The sequence below is a fragment of the Capra hircus genome, chromosome 16 (genome assembly GCF_001704415.2).
Source record: "Capra hircus breed San Clemente chromosome 16, ASM170441v1, whole genome shotgun sequence".
Classification (NCBI taxonomy): Eukaryota; Metazoa; Chordata; class Mammalia; order Artiodactyla; family Bovidae; genus Capra; species Capra hircus.
The window spans coordinates 55,768,928-55,784,070 of NC_030823.1; the positions used below are offsets into that span (position 1 = coordinate 55,768,928).

Below are 15,143 nucleotides of genomic sequence, written 5' to 3' on the forward strand. Positions count from 1 at the left end.
CCTATAATACTCAGAAAACTAAGGGTAACGACTCATTTTCAAAGATAAGCAAATACAGTAAGCTTTGTTTTGCAGCTAGGAGAATATGGTTAGTATAAAACAGTGTATACACACAGCCAATGTGAGTCTGAAAAGGAGTTCCACTGATATTTCTCGAGATCCTGGCCCCAGAAATAGTATTAAGAGTTCTAAAACACTGGAAACTTTTTAATGTATCCTTATATTCTGATGGCTTTAGAAAAGTAATGTAAACATTTTGGGCTTCAAGTTAAACAAAATGCAGTACAATTTTGCTTCCCACATTTGCTTTTTAAAATATACTTTCTTGAGACACATTTTCCATATGGTGAAAATCTACTCACTGCAAGTATATGATTCAGTGATTTTTACTAACTTTATCCAGTGGTGCAAGCATCATCATAAATCAGTTTTAGAACATTTTCTTCATTCCAATAAGACCCCTCACGCATATTTACCACCCTCCTGTGGTCATGTATGGATGTGGGAGTTGGACTGTGAAGAAAGCTGAGCGCCGAAGAATTGATGCTTTTGAACTATGATGTTGGAGAAGACTCTTGAGAGCCCCTTGGACTGCAAGGAGATCCAACCAGTCCATTCTGAAGGAGATCAGCCCTGGGATTTCTTTGGAAGGAATGATGCTAAAGCTGAAACCCCAGTACTTTGGCCACCTCATGCGAAGAGTTGACTCATTGGAAAAGACTCTGATGCTGGGAGGGATTGGGGGCTGTAGGGGAAGGGGACGACCGAGGATGAGATGGCTGGGTGGCATCACTGACTCGATGGATGTGAGTCTGAGTGAACTCCGGGAAATGGTGATGAACAGGGAGGCCTGGCGTGCTGCGATTCATGGGGTTGCAAAGAGACGGACACGACTGAGCAACTGAACTGAACTGACCCTAGGCAACTGCAATATTTTACCTCTATATATTTGCCTTTTCTGAAAACTTTTATACAAATGAAATCATAATATAAGTAACTTTTATGTATGGATGGCTTCTTTACCTAATGTTTCTACAGTCCATTCACATGTTTAAATGTGTTAGCAGTTCATTCTTTTCTGTTGCTAAATAGTATCCATTGTGTGGATATACGGGCTTCCCTGGTGGCTCAGATGGTAAAGTGTCTGCCTACAATGTGGAAGACCAGGGTTCGATCCCTGGGCTGGGAAGATCCCCTGGAGAAGGGTCCAACTCTCACATCCATACATGACCACAGGAGGGTGGTAAATATGCGTGAGGGGTCTTATTGGAATGAAGAAAATGTTCTAAAACTGATTTATGATGATGCTTGCACCACTGGATAAAGTTAGTAAAAATCACTGAATCATATACTTGCAGTGAGTAGATTTTCACCATATGGAAAATGTGTCTCAAGAAAGTATATTTTAAAAAGCAAATGTGGGAAGCAAAATTGTACTGCATTTTGTTTAACTTGAAGCCCAAAATGTTTACATTACTTTTCTAAAGCCATCAGAATATAAGGATACATTAAAAAGTTTCCAGTGTTTTGGAACTCTTAATACTATTTCTGGTGTGGAAATACCATATTTTGTCCACCCACTCACCAGTTTATGTATATTCGTTTCAAGTTTTTTGAATTTATTGTAAATAATGTTGCTATTAAACACTCACATTCAAATCTTTGAATGGATATTTATTTAGGTCTTAGGCAAATACCTGAAAAGTGCAAATACTGTATCATGTTACAATCTTGCGTTTAACTCTGAGAAACTCACAAAAGGTACAGGATATCATTTCGCACTCCACCAACAATACATGATGGTTCCAATCCCATTATTGAGTTCTTTGAAACTTTTGGATACACACTGGAAATGTGTTTTGCAAATATTTTCAACCATTCTGTTGCTTATCTTTTTAGATAAGTACAGAAGTTTTTGTACTTTGTAAGTTTTTAACTTTATAAGGTTCAATTTATCTTTTTTTATAGAACACTCGGTATTGTAAATAGAAAAACTGACTAATCCAAGTTCTTAAAGATTTTTCTATTTTTTTTTCTAAGTTTTATTGTTTGGGTTCTTAAAGTCTGTGATCAATTTTAAGTTAATTTCTGTGTATGGTGTGAAGAAAAGGCCTTAGTAAATCTTTTTGCATGTGGATGGATATGAATCCAGTTGTCCCAGTATCATTTGAGACAGACTACTTTTTCCCCAATGAATTGCTTGGCACCTTTACTGAAAATGAATGGACTATATATAAGGATTTATTTTTGGATTCTTAATTCTTAATCAATTGATCCATACATATCTACTCTTCTGCTGGTACACCAATGTCTTAATAACTGCTGCTAAGTCGCTTCAGTCGTGTCCGACTCTGTGCGACCCCAGAGACGACAGCTCACCAGGCTCCCCCGTTCCTGGGATTCTCCAGGCAAGAACACCGGAGTGGGTTGCCATTTCCTTCTCTGTCTTAATAACTAGAATGTTATAAATCTGAAATAGGGAAGAAAAAGTCCTCAAACCTTATTCCTTCTCAAAATTGTTTTGGTAGTTCCTGGTCTTTTCCATTTTGAGTTTATCTTTGAGTTCACTGAGTGTCCTGGACGTGTAAAGTAATGTTTATTAAGCAACTGGGAAAGATCTAGGCTATTCTTTCCTCAAATTTTTCCTGGCTCTTTCTCTCTCACCTTACCTTCTGTGAGTCTGTACTGTATGTACTGGTATGTTTGATAGTGTCTCACAGGTTTCTGAAGCTTCATTCATTTTTCTCTTCATTCTTTTTTCTCCCTATTACTTAGACTGAATAATCACTACTGATCTGCCTTTTGAGTTCACTGATTCTTTTGCCAGCTCAAATTTGCTCATGAGTCCCTCCAGTTATTTTTTGTTTTCAGTTACTATACTTTTCAACTACAGAGTTCTGATTGGTTTTTTACTTCTATTTTTAATACTATTTGAAAAGATATATTTATCATATTTCCCCTTAATTCCTTAATTATGGTTTAATTCATTGAATATTATCTATAAAAGCTGACTAGTCTCTATCTAGTAAGCCCAACATATGGGATAGTTTTTATCGACTGAATTTTTCTTGCTTCTTGGTGTATATCATAAACTTTTTTGTCAAAAACTAGATATTTCAGAGAAATGGATAAAGAAGATGTGGTACAAATATATAATCGAATATTACTCAAGCCATTAAAGAGAATGAAATAATGCCAGCTGCAGCAACATGAATGGCCCTAGAGACTGTCATACTGAGTGAAGTCCAAATCAGACAGAGATGGAGAAAGATTCTGTGACATCCTTTATATGTGGAATCTAAAAGAAAAAGGATACAAATGAACTTACTTATAAAACAGACTCATAGACTTAGAGACTTAAGATTGCTGAGGGGAATAACCCGGAGATGGGATAGTTAGGGAGTTTGGGATGGACATGGATACACTGCTATATTTAAAATGAGTAACAAGGACCTACTGAACAGCACAGGGGACTCTGCTCAATGCTATGAGGCAGCCTGGATGGGAGGGAACCTGGGGGGATTATGGCTTCACTGTGAATGATGATGGCAGCCATGAAATTAAAAGACACTTGCTCACTGGAAGGAAGGCTATGACAAAACCAGACAGTATATTAAAAAGTAGAGACATCACTGCCAACAGAGGTCTGCATAGTCAAAGCTATGGTTTTTCCAGTAGTCAGATATGGATGTGAGAGTTAGACCATAAAGAAGGCTGAGCACCAAAGAACTGATGTTTTCTAACTGTGGTGCTGGAGAAGACACTTGAGAGACCCTTAGACTGCAAGGAGATCAAATCAATCAATCCTAATGGAAACCAACCCAGAATATTCATTGGAAGGACTGATGCTGAAGTGCTAATACCTTAGCCACCTGATGTGAAGAGTCGACTCACTGGAAAAGAATCTGAAGCTGGGAAAGATTGAAGGCAAAAGGAGAAGGGTGTGGCAGAGGATGAGATGGTTAGATAACATCACTGACTCAAAGGATATGAATTTGAGCAAACTCCAGAAGATAGTGACGGACAGGGAAACCTGATGTGCTGCAGTCCATGGGGTCACAAAGAGTTGGACACGACTTAGCAATTGAACAACAACAATGTTGTTGGCTGAGTCCCTTTGCTGTTTACTTGACACTATCACAACATTGTTAATCAGCTATACCTCAATACAAAATTAAAAATGAAAACAAACAAACAAACAAACAAAAAACCCTAGACATTTCAGATAGCAAAATGTGACAATTCCAGAATCAGTTCCTACCTTCTCTCTCCCAGGTTTATTGTGGCTGGGCTTTTGTGGATGGTGTTATTTATTTGTTCAGTGACTTTTCCAGAACTAAATTCTATAGTCTGTAATTCCTGCTGTATAGAATCACTGAAGTCTTTGATCAGTTCTGTTGTCTTTTTTTTTTAATCTAGCAGAGTAAAGGCTGCTACTGGGTCACTTAGAAGTCACGAGATTTCCTTAAACGGTTTGGTTCAGTGTCTTCTACCCTTTGCCAAGGGGATCTCTGTGTGTAGCAGGGCGTGCTTTCAAAACTCAGGCAACTTACACATCTGTCTTACCTTTGACTTCTAGCTTATATAGAGCCTTATGGTCAGCCAGAGGTAAGAGACTAGATCTCTCTGCAGTTTTTCTGAGAGAGAACACTGGCCTGGACATGCAAAACACATTCTCAGCCCAGGAACAGGAGAGATTTTTCAGAAAGTTGTGGCCCTTTGCCCAGATCTTCCTTTCAGATTTTTGACAGGGCTCCTGTTTGTCCCACCTGGCATCACAGCCTTCAATAGTTGTGGTACTACATTTGATTGTTTTCAGCAACACCCTGGGGTCCAGGTCTTCTCCCATGGAGACTCTGAATCAGGTCAAACAGAAACAACATCTTGCCAATGGAGCTTTCTCTAGTGAGTTGTAAGTCAGGTCAAATAGTGACAATGACCTGGAAATGAGGATTCTTGAGAAGTTCCAAAACTAGTTTTGGCCCCAGTGTTGACAACAACGTTGCTGGTTTTCAAAGCTTCCATAACCATAATGATGGCTCATTTTTATAAATTTGCCAGTATTTCTGTTGCTTATATAGAAGAGTATTTCCACATTCTACTTTATGTTTATCATTGTAATTACATTAAGTGATCACCTCAAATGACAGCATTCAGCTTATACTATGGAAGTACAAATGTATAGCTGTAGTTTGTTTGGCATATGCTAGAGTAAAAATAGAAGAAAAAAAATTCTGGCTTCACTTGCTATGTTTATGTTAAATTTATTGGTAAAAAAGATTAAACTTTTCTTTTGCAGTAAATAATTCAAAACCAAAAAAAGGTTTAGTAAAATAAGTCTTTAATTTCTCAGGTTATTTTATGAGCTGAAAATAAGATTCTATAAAACAGCATACTACAGTATAGTGAAATAATACTTCATTCTCAGGCTAATAAGCAAAACAGGGTATAATATGTAAAGGATATTAGGGTGTAAGTAAAGGTTATGTCATTGTGTACTGCAAAAAGATTTTTCAGTAGTGGGAATGAGAAAAGTAGTGTGGAGACTTGAGTATAAAATGGCAGATGTTTCTGTAGACACGGCAGCATCAAAAGAAATCGCACACAGTGTGGACAAGTCTGAGAGTTAAAAATTCCAGAAGAATACAGTCATAGGAGTTCTCCATAATTTTGTCAGAAGCTCCATCAAGTTCCAGGTAGAGCACAAAGGATTTTTACAGCAGAGAACATACTCTGCATGATACTATCATGATGAAAGGCATGCAACACTACCTTCAGTAGTGTCCGACTCTCTGTGACCCCTTGATTATAGCCCACCAGGCTTCTCTGTCCACTGGATTTTCTAGGCAAGAACACTGGAGTGAGTTGCCATGTCCTCCTCCAGGGGCCCTTCCAGACCTACCCAGACGTAGATTGAAGCTACATCTCTACTGTCTCCTGTGCTGGCAGGTGGGTTCTTTAGCACTAGGGCCACCTGAGAAGCCCATTATGATGAGTGCATATGTCCAAATCCATAGAATATTAACACCACAACTGAACTCATGACTATGATGCATCAATATATGTTCATCAATTGTAACAGAGATAGCACTCTGGAGAGAGATGTTGATAATGGGAGATTATACATGAGTAGGGACAGAAGGCACAGGGGAATTCTCTGTATCTCCCTCTCAATATTGCTGTGAACCTAAAACTACACACACACCAAAAAAAGTTTAAAAAGACCCAGAAATCTCAGCATCTCACTTGTGTATACTTTCCCAAATTAAAAACAAAAACAAAAATCTCAGTTAAGAGAAAGTACCAGAAACATTTATCATAAAGTCTTCCCCGACCTAACTTGTTAGAACACCAGAATACAAAACAGATTGAATTAAGAGCTGCTTTGGCTAGAACCCAAGGAGGAGCAAGGAGCCCTTTTTTCAGCCTCTTCTCTCCCTACATTTGGCTTTCTTCCTACCTGCCAACTCTTGAGAAATCTAAAGGATAGAATTTGAAATATAGCAACTGTATTACTGATTACTATGAATAAAGTCATTTATTTTTTCCCAAATTTATCTCTTTCTATGCTAGGGAGAAAGTATATTAATGAATTTTATATGTTAATTCCAAAATTTATGGGCAAATAAAAACTTAACAAATCATTACTATGACTATGACTTGGGCTTCAAAATCACTGTGGACAGTGACTGTAACCATGAAATTAAAAGATGCTTGCTCCTTGGAAGGAAAGCTATGACAAACCTAGACAGAGATATCACTTTGCTGACAAAGGTCTCTATAGTCAAAACTACACTTTTCCCGGTACTCATGTACAGATGTGACAGTTGGACCATAAAGAAGGCTGAGAACCAAAGAATTGATGCTTTCAAATTGTGGTGCTGGAGAAAACTCTTGAGAGTCCCTTGACTGCAAGAAGATCAAACCAGTTCATCCTAAAGGAAATCAACCCTAAATATTCATTGAAAGAACTGGTACTGAAGCTGAAGCTCCAGTATTTTGGCCACATCTTTGATGTGAAGAGCTAACTCACTGGAAAAGACTCCAGTGCTGGGAAAGATTGAGGGTAGGAGAAGGTGGTGACAGAGGAAGAGATGGTTGGATGGCATCACTGACTCAATGGATGTGAGTCTGAGCAAACACCAGGAGATAGTGTAGGGCAGGACCCTAGCACCCTGGAGTCCATGGGGCTGCAAAGAGTCGGACAGGAACGAGCAACTGAACAACACAACATGATCTGTTGGTTTTAATTACCTCTGGTGGAAGAAATGTGTTTTCCTTAAACTCTTTCCCCTAAAAGTGTTTCTCAGACTGGCAACAGGGAAAATAGTGTTTAAATTTTCATACTCACTAAGACTCTTGAGAGTCCCTTGGACTGCAAGGAGATCCAACCAGTCCATTCTGAAGGAGATCAACCCTGGGATTTCTTTGGAAGGAATGATGCTAAAGCTGAAACTCCAGTACTTTGGCCACCTCATGAGAAGAGTTGACTCATTGGAAAAGACTCTGATGCTGGGAGGGATTGGGGGCAGGAGGAGAAGGGGACGACCGAGGATGAGATGGCTGGATGGCATCATGGACTCGATGGACATGAGTCTGAGTGAACTCTGGGAGGTGGTGACGTACAGGGAGGCCTGGTGTGCTGCGATTCATGGGGTCGCAAAAAGTCAGACACGACTGAGCGACTGAACTGAACTGAACTGAACTGAACTGAATAGGACCCAGTTCTGTGCATAGACAATGCATAGACAATGTTCTAGGACAATGTTCTATGCATAGATATTAGTGGCTAAACAATGATAACACTGTTTAAGTTTTATCATTGGAAAACAAAAAAATCTGTATCAAATATAGAAAAGTTTTAAAATTTGTTTCTGTCATTTGAATTCATTTGAAAGTATACACAACAAATTACTTGTGGAATATATAGTTTTATTATTATACTACTATAATATGGCATAACACACAATCTAGAATATTCAGTGGCTTATAAGATACTAAATAAGCATAAAATGCTAGCAAAGTTTCCTGGTTTCACAGTTTCCCTGCTTTGGAATCAGTTTCTGTGCAATAAACTGTGTGTTAATCACCAGGAAAATTCAAGGATCCATTTTCCTCTTCAACTTAGTAGGTGACTTTTTTTAAAATTAAATTTTTATAAAATTATTCAATCATAAATCTAAATTCAGAGGCAATGCCCTGCAAATCTTAATGGCTTTAGAAATACAAAATCAGCACTGCCACAAGAGAAATAAAATGGACTAGTAATCTGTTTCCTAGATTGCTAAGTTTACACACAGCCAAATAAACACCTGCAAAAATATGTGTTTATTCTTTGAGAATGAATTTGCTTCAGTCTTCACTGATCTGCTTTACTTCAATCTCTTTTCAAACACTTTTGCTTTAAGGAATCAATGTAAACAATGCTTGAGTAATAACTAATAAACACTGGGGATACTTTAAACTATTTTCATTACTAGAAAGGCAATAAAGCCAAAGTAAAAATAAACCATGTGGACAAGTAAAGATTGTAAATAAATTTATTTCAAATATTTATTTCAAATATCTAGAAAATAGTTGTCTAAATTAGTGATAGTAGGAAAGAACCAAAAAAGCCTAGACAGGGTTCTTATACATATAGCATTTAGCTGATCATTTTTAAATTTTTAATAAAATGACCCAATCAGGGGATTTGGTTTTTCAAATGGTAAATTCAATCTGTTTAAATTTACTGTGATCAGGTTAGTTAAATGTTTGGATTAATTCTCATCATTATTTAGTTTTTTACTTCTTTTATCCTGGCTTTTTCTGTGGTTCTTCATTTCCTGCCTTGTAGAGTTATTTTTAATACAAACTGAGTTTTCTCTCTTACTGTAGGTTTGAAAGTAGAGTTTCTACTTCTATTCTTTAATGATTTAAAATTTGAGAATGCAGGCATGACTTTAAGGACAAAGTTAATTAATACTGTTACACAGATTATATAAAAACCTAACACTGTTTCTTTTTCATGAATACTCCTCCAAAACCTGGGTTACATTTTAATTGTCCAAATTTTTACTTCCACCTTTAAAAAAACCCCAAACTAGTCTTATTTTCCTATTATTGTTGTTTTATATACTCAATACTAGCTAAGATTTACCCACATTTATGAATCTCTTTGCTCACAGGATTTCATTCCTTACATTTTATTCAATTCTTGATTTAATTCTCTTCTTTTGTTTATTTCTCTGTGGTGGAGTAGGAAGAAGCAGTATCCCATACCATGAAGGCAGTGGTTAGAATTCTCAGGGAGTCAATTCCTCTCCACCACTCAGAGGCCAGGCTAAGACAAAGTTTCTAGAACTGTCACCTTGCAGATAGGCAATTACAACACTCTAGGTACACACTTCCAAAGTCCACACCATCTGTTCCCTCCCCACTAACTCTTCAACATCCAGATCCCTGGATTACTGAGGCCAGTGACTTCTCATCACCAGCAGGGAACAGAACTTCGGCTCACATGTCTAATTCTCCGGTTTTTATATTCTGCTTTGTTTGTGACCCTTCACTATTTCAATACTCCATAAGCTATGTATCTAAAAGAGTATTTTATATATTTTATCTAAAGTAGTGTTTAGCTAAAATTTAAATGTTCATTGACCGAGGATTTTCAGTTTATCTAGTCTATCACACTGTTAGAACCAGAACTCTCTCTTGAGAACCTTATTGCTTATATTGGTAAAACTATGAAGCAAGTTTCAAAATAAAAGACTGCGTGTATGAGGGCTCAGCTGTGTCCTACTCTTTGCCACCCTTGGGACTGTAGCTCCTCTGTCCATGTGATTTATTAGGCAAGAGTACTGGAGCAGAGCCTTTTCCTTGGCCAGGTGATCTTCCTGACCCAGGGACTGAATTCCCATCTCCTGCCTTGCAGGATTCTCTATCACCAAGCCGTCGGGAAGCCCCCAAGACTGAGAAGCCTGCATGTTATGCATGTCAGGTAACTACTTTTCTGGTGTATTTCACACTGTCCCTCCACTTCCAGAGGCACTTTCATCCAATCCAGAGTATTTTTATTAACATAAGGTATATTTCTATATTAAATATCTTTCTATATTAGTAATATGGTAAATTCCATGCAAGAAAAACTAATCCAAAATGGAGAATTTGACTATAAAAGATAATGCAGATTTGGAGTTCAATCTATTTAATGACCTTGCGGGAGGAGCCTGCTAGGCTATAGTCCATGGGATCGCAAAGAGTCGGACACCACTGAGCGACTTCACTTTCACGCTATTTTTAAAAAGACAAAATGAATCGTATTATCTCAATAATAATAGTTCATAAGAAATAATAACAGTTCATAAGAAAAAAACAGTTTGTTTTTTCTCTTTTACTAGACAGATTTGGTCCTTATGTTTTGCTAAATGCTATTAAAACAGAGACAATATTTTAATGCAATGAGGTTCATCAAACAAACAAAGCTTTCTTACTATGACATATAAAATATCTTCATTATTTAGTCTTTATCTGCATTTCCATATTCTTGTTTCACCAACTGAGGAACCTGTAAATAATTTTAGCAAGAATAGTTATTCCTGTCCCAGGAGAAGTCAGAGGGGTACACATGAAAATGATCTGAGGAGCAATTCTGAAATGCAAATGCTTGGTCTCCTCTCTTAAGAGTCTAATTCAGTAGGTCTATAATAGGGCCCAGACATGAATAATGCTTCAGCTTTTTAAAAAGATTGATATATTTCAGATTTTTAAAAACACTATTTTAATAGTATTTTTTACAACATATTATAAAACTTATTTACTTGTCTACCTTTCTGTGATTTCCTGAATTTTATTAATTATTTTTGTATTTTATAGATGGCAACAAATACAAAGTTATTTTACAAATGAGTGTTCCCCTGCCTTGTGACCTCAGCTCTCTGAGGGGATCAGGAAAAGTTATAATTTGGTTTCTCATACAGTGTTTTTTGCTTTTAAGATGAAGGTAACATTTTCTGGTAGCTTTCTACACACTAAGCCAAAGTGCTATGTTTTGACAATATTTCCTCATCACATCTACAGAGCACACATTCTTGCATACTTGTAAGAAAACTACACTGACTTGGCCTAGTGTACTGTTTCTTCTCACTCACACCAGCCTGCCAGAGGAACAGCTCAGTCTTTCCTTATTCACTTTGCAGTAGCATCTATTAAGTATCTCGGCTAGAAAATTTTAATATGTAGAAAAATTTAATATATTTAATAAAAATTTAATATAATTTAGTATACTGGCAACCTTGGTCTCACAATCAGTTGTCTCTGTGACATCAGTATCACTATATACCCAGTTAGAAATAAAGTCTGATAAAATGACTCATGAAAAGGATAAATATAGGGAAGTCAATTCTAAGCGGATAGAAGACAACTAATTTATTATTTTGTCAGCAAAACCTCAGATTTTTGCTTGATTAGTAATCTGAAAAAGGCATTTACTCAATTTTTCTGGCATGGCAGAAGAACTGTGAAACAAAGAGATAACAAGAATTGAAGAATGAACTGGTGGCAATGAAAAGGCATCAGGAAATGTGTATGTAGAACTATGGGGAAGAGACTCAGCATGGGCTTGGGAGCCACGGTAGAGGCAGCCTAACACAGAAGACCAGAGGAAACGGGGGAAGGAAGAGGAACAGGACGCAGGGGAGAAGGACTAGGGGACCGACAGAAGAAAGGGAGTAGGCTGGCAAGGGAGGCGAGGGGAAGGGAGAATCACAGACCGAAAGATCAGGGAAGAAGGGCAGAACGGAAAAGGGAAAGATGGAGGGGAAGAAGACAGAGGAGGGAGACCAGGAAACAAAAGAGAGGGAGAGAAAAGGAAGGAAAAGAAGGAAGGGGAGCTGAGAGAGAGCACCAGAGACCATGAGCAAGCAAGAGGCAGCACACGGGCAAGGAGCGATTTTCTCCGCTTCTGAACTGCAACCACAGACAGCTCTATAATGGCAGAGTGTTCTTTCCACACTCAGCTGTGAGCTTATGAAAACACTCACATCTTACTAAAACTCCTTCATTTATATCATAAAAATACATATTTCTTAACAACTACAAATTTTTTTTCATTTAACGTTCTGTGATAGCTCATTTAAAGACTAACCGAACAATTAGTTAGCTTCCCTAGTGGCTCAGAGAGGAAAGAATCTGTATGCAATGCAGGAGACCTGGGTTTGATCCTTGGGTTGGGAAGATTCTTGCCAGGAGAATTCCACGGAGTGAGGAGCCTGGTGGACTACAATGCATGGGGTCACAAAGAGATGGACACAACTGAGACTTTCATTTCACTTTTTAATCTAACAATTTTAAAGCATTTAGCAACTGTTTTTTGACAGGTAATAGCTATGAGTAATAGCTACTCATTGATTCTCTGCTGACTACAACTATCTACCTACATCTGTCCCCAAATTAACTAACCAAGTAGACTTCTATTTGTTTTCTAAATGAATACTGAAAAACCACAGCCTCATAAATTTTAAAATCAATGTCTGAAATTTTTCATCATAAATTTTCAAGAGCTGCTGTTTACAACATATTTAAATAATAACATTTTAAAATATGAATTAAGTATATCTAAACCTATATTCAGGTCAGGAAGAAACAGTTAGAACTAGACATGGAACAACAGACTGGTTCCAAATAGGAAAAGGAGTATGTCAAAGCTACATATTGTCATCCTGCTTATTTAACTTATATGCAGAGTACATCATGAGAAACGCTGGGTTGGAAGAAGCACAAGCTGGAATCAAGATTGCCGGGAGAAATATCAATAACCTCAGATATGCAGATGACACCACCCTTATGGCAGAAAGTGAAGAGGAACTCAAAAGCCTCTTGATGAAAGTGAAAGCGGAGAGTGAAAAAGTTGGCCTAAAGCTCAACATTCAGAAAACGAAGATCATGGCATCTGGTCCCATCACTTCATGGGAAATAGATGGGGAAACAGTGGAAACAGTGTCAGACTTTATTTTTTTGGGCTCCAAAATCACCGCAGATGGTGACTGCAGCCATGAAATTAAAAGACGCTTACTCCTTGGGAGAAAACTTATGACCAACCTAGACAGCATATTCAAAAGCAAAGACATTACTTTGCCAACAAAAGTCTGCCTAGTCAAGGCTATGGTTTTTCCAGTGGTCATGTATGGATGCGAGAGTTGGACTGTGAAGAAAGCTGAGCACCGAAGAATTGATGCTTTTGAACTGTGGTGTTGGAGAAGACTCTTGAGGATCCCTTGGACTGCAAGGAGATCCAACCAGTCCATTCTGAAGGAGATCAACCCTAGGATTTCTTTGGAAGGAATGATGCTAAAGCTGAAACTCCAGTACTTTGGCCACCTCATGAGAAGAGTTGACTCATTGGAAAAGACTCTGATGCCGGGAGGGGTTGGGGGCAGGAGGAGAAGGGGACGACAGAGGACGAGATGGCTGGAGGGCATCACCGACTCAATGGACGCGAGTCTGAGTGAACTCCGGGAGTTGGTGATGGACAGGGAGGCCTGGCGTGCTGCAATTCATGGGGTCGCAAAGAGTCAGACATGACTGAGCTACTGAACTGAACTGAATGAAATCTAAACATCACAATAGTTTGATGTTGAATACTACCCATTAAAAGTATACATAAATTATTATTTAATAATGGAAAACTTTATGTAATCTTTTCTTTGAATTTTGTTTCATTTCCCTTGCAAAATAAAATGTACCCAATTGATTTTATACTGTCTTTTTAGACAGTCTTACTTAGCATTCTCTCCTTTGAAAAAGAAAAATGTACACAATACAAACATTAATTTTCTGTGACCAAAATGCTCTAATGGTAAGACATTTTTTCCACTTGAATTACTATTAATCAGTAAACAACTGATAAAGAACAATAAATTTCGATAATTATTAAATGAAAGTAGCACTTTATTAGGGCTTCGCAGGTGGTACAGTGGTCAGAAACCACCTGCTAACGCAGGCAACGCGAGACACGTGGGCTTGATCCCTGGCTTGGAAAGATCCCCAGGAGTGGGAAATGTCACCCTGCTCGTTTTCTTGCCTGGAAAATTCCATGGACCGAGGAGCCTCATGGGCTACAGTCCTTGGGTTCACAAAAGAATTCCGCACGACTGAGCGACTAAGCACACAGCACACAATATTTTATTAGAAATGCATGCCTTCGTAAGAGGGCCGTAGCCCAGCCTCTCCCTCTGCTTTCTGTCCCGGTGACTACAAATGGGTTTACCTGCTCTTAGAATGCCATTCTTATTGTTGGTTTTAATTTTATTCCTATAGTTTCATTTATGTATTTATACAGATACAGCCATAAAAAATGGAAAATGTCATAGTAATGTCATTCAGTTTTTAAAATCCCATGTCTGTGCCCCAGATTACATAGTCATCTATTATTAAAAATATTTTTAATGATTTGACATCTTGATTGGACTGTGCCTTAATTTTTTATTTTACACGAGGAACTAGAATCATCTACCTTGTCACCTAGTAACTGAGAGTATTTTACAAATCACAATTTTTGTAAAGTAATAAAATGATTTTAACATCATCAAACCAATGTGCAGAAACACAAAACCTTATTCCAAGCACTTGGGACAGATAAGCTTCATAATTCTAAACTTTTCACTTTTTGAAAGGAAATATGAAACACTCCAAATAAGGGTTGTGTCTGCACTCTACATCAAATATTCATATTTCTACTGGAAAATTTGTGAACAACTACACAAAGTGGGATATATAAAGATAAGCAGATATCTAATCATGCCATCAAATGAAATGAATTTTTGGTATTCAGAACTTTCAAGATTTTCAAATTGCAGATAATGTACCACTGACCAGTATTAATTGTATCTGTTTATTATCCAACTGAAGTAAGAAGATCTACATCAATACTTGGTGCTAATGGCATCTTTGATTTACTCCCATGGAACTTGAAAATAAGGAACAATGTATATACTTTTTGACAAAACTCAAGAAAGAAGTCCTTTAAAGAAAAACAATAAAAAAAACCTCACACACTTTCACTGTTTCAAGAAATATCTAAAGTAAAAGAACTAAAACAAAGTACAAAATACACTTTTTCTAACACAATGTTTCACTCTCAACAGAAATATTTTTAAGACAAAGGA

General features: G+C 37.5%; 1 protein-coding gene across 3 annotated transcripts in view; it reads right to left on the reverse strand.

Moving 5' to 3' along the window:
• RFWD2 (ring finger and WD repeat domain 2) overlaps positions 1 to 15,143 on the reverse strand; it is a 230,128-nt gene that overhangs the window by 56,599 nt on the left and 158,386 nt on the right. The window lies entirely within an intron of this gene.